At 36.0% G+C, this 2,500-nt stretch overlaps 1 protein-coding gene across 3 annotated transcripts in view; it reads left to right on the top strand.

Annotated features, from left to right (window-relative positions):
• LOC123508577 (FYVE, RhoGEF and PH domain-containing protein 4-like) overlaps positions 1 to 2,500 on the top strand; it is a 206,887-nt gene that overhangs the window by 98,191 nt on the left and 106,196 nt on the right. Inside the window, exon 1 of one of the 3 annotated variants that reach the window (XM_045262346.1) lies at positions 591 to 1,415. The exons of the other annotated variants lie outside the window; for them this stretch is intronic. The gene's annotated coding sequence lies outside the window, so the exon portion shown is untranslated. Of the gene's footprint in view, positions 1 to 590; positions 1,416 to 2,500 lie in introns of those variants that run through there. 3 annotated transcript variants of the gene reach the window in all.

Genomic DNA, 2,500 nt, shown 5'->3' with positions numbered 1-2,500 from the left:
TGGGAAGTGAAAGGCTTGTTTGTTTTGAGAAGTTATGTTTGTATCCATCTATAGAGGCGACACGGGAGAGAAAGTAAGGGAGAGCAGTGTTTTGAAGCGTGTGTTGTTTATTGTTATGTTCAGAGGCACGGATGAAAAGTGGTAATTAGTTGTTGTATTAAGAGAAAGGAAAGAGAAGGGTGTTTTTATTGTTGTATATAGAGAAACATGATAGAAAAGGAGTGATTCATATTATATTTAAAAGAACGAAAGAAAGAGGTGTTTTTTGTAGTTATATATAGAGAAACAAGATAGAAAATAGAGCGATTCATTTTGTATTTAGAGGAACGAAAGAAAGAGGTGTTTTTGATTGTTATATGTAGAGAAACACTATAGAAAAGGAGTGATTCATATTATATTTATAAGAACGAAAGAAAGAGTTTTTGTAGTTATATATAAAGAAACACGGTAGAAAAAAGAGCGATTCATTTTGTATTTAGAAAACGATAGAAAGGGAGTGATTATATTGTTACATGTATAGACTGGCGAAACAAAAAGGAACGGTTTATTGTTTCGAGAAAAGACACAAAAAGGACGTGAAAAAAAATGGTTTAAAAGGAATCGCGTATATTTTCAATTGTATCTAGAGGAGACGTGGAAGAAATGTAGATCAAACATTCCTTGAAAAATATTACTTGGAAAAGATGAAAGATTTGGAGAGAATATTTTTTTGATGTCTACTTATTTTTATCTATAAATGATCAACAAAGTGAGACAAATTAGGCCCTGAAAATCACACCACATCGTTATTTTATTCACCGAGAGAAAATAAGGAATGAGAAGAAAGTATGCTTAGGAAATTACGTTAATTGGAGCAGAAAGACGAGAGAGAAATGAAACTGTTTAATTGTGAAATGTTATATGCTCGTGTTTTTGTTCTTCGCTCCACCTGATGTGTGGGTTGTGAATGCTGTGCTCAGTCGTGGATGGATCAGTGGAGGTGGAAGTGGATGAAGGAAGTGGATTAGTGAAATGTTAAGCTCTTAGTAGTAAAGTGAGTCTTCCAACCAACTAAGAAAATAAAGTTGATGATAACGAAGTGATGATTAGAAAACGGGCTCACACTTTTACACTAATGAATGTGACTGAAAATGATGAAAACAATTATAACGTTGTATTTCTCTGGTTAGACTTTTCCACTAATGAAAATAATTAATGACATTCCTCTGATTGTTTCTATTAAGTTACTGACAATTGGATGATAATGGATTCTTAATGTGCGTTGCTAGATTAGGAAAAAATGTGTGAATATGGAAACAGGGATGAGTTGCTGTGAAGGAAACGATTAATTGACTTCTGAATGAATAGAGAAGGATAATTATTGGATTCTCTCTCTACTCTTCTCTTCTGCTTCTCTTCTTCTGTCACTAAGTAAGGTAAGGAAAGAATGACATGTGATAGGTGTGTGTTAGCTTGTTTCCCTCTTTCTCCTTTTCCTTTCTTTCTTTCCATCCTTCTTTCTTTCTTTCTTTCATTCCTTTCTTTCTTTCTTTTTTTCTTTCTTTCTTTTTTCTTTCTTTCTCTCATCCTTCTTTCCTCTCTTTTATTCTCTTTATCTTGTTTTGTCTTGTTTGTCTTTCTGCCTGTGTCTGTCTATCTTTTATTTCTGTCTGTCTGTCTGTCTGTCTGTTTGTCCACCAATCTGTCTGTTTTTTCTATTAGTGTTTCTGTTTATTTTCTCGATTTGTCTACCTTTTTTTATGTTTTTTTATTCTCTCTCTCTCTCTCTCTCTCTCTCTCTCTCTCTCTCTCTCTCTCTCTCTCTCTCTCTCTCTCTCTCTCTCTCTCTCTCCTCTCCTCTCCTCTCCTCTCCTCTCCCTCACTTCCTTTCCCACCAAACGATCGAATCATGTGTGCCAGGAGCCTCACTGTTCCTTCCATTCCCAAGAGGTCCATGTTGCCCCTCGCCTTCCCTTCCTTCGTCTCACGTTACTTGTGTCTCCTAAACGTGGTCTGCTGGGGCTCTTTTTCACCCTTAATGTATGTCTTCCTAATGTTAAAGGCTGTTGCTCTCTGGTGGTGCGGAGAGAGCGCTAAGGAACTCAAAGGAAGGGCAAATATATGACGTGTGAAGTTTGATTTAACCCCTTTCAGTACTAGGACGCATTTTTGTCATGATTTTTAGGCGATTTTATTGATATTGGGAACGGTCTATGGAGGTCAGAAGATTAATGGTCACAGTCTTCACTATTTGAACCCGTACATAAGTTTCTGAAGTTGTATAATATCGCCAAATAGTAAGCAGACTGAAGATGTTTAGGATCAGAAATGGTAAAGGTTTGTGATGTTTCGTGTTAATGTGTTACTCTTTAGTGGTGAAATGGGAGCGGTAGGGAACTTAGAAGAATGACAAATATCATAGGATAGTTTTGTAATGGAAGGATATGATATAGTAAAGGTTTGTAATGTTTAGTATTATAGTCTTACTCTCTGTTGGTGCTGGCGAAGCGTTAGGAAACTT

This window comes from Portunus trituberculatus, chromosome 25 (genome assembly GCF_017591435.1).
Source record: "Portunus trituberculatus isolate SZX2019 chromosome 25, ASM1759143v1, whole genome shotgun sequence".
NCBI classification, from domain to species: Eukaryota; Metazoa; Arthropoda; class Malacostraca; order Decapoda; family Portunidae; genus Portunus; species Portunus trituberculatus.
The sequence above is the reverse complement of the archived record's forward strand: the minus strand, read 5'-3'. Positions and strand labels throughout refer to the sequence as shown.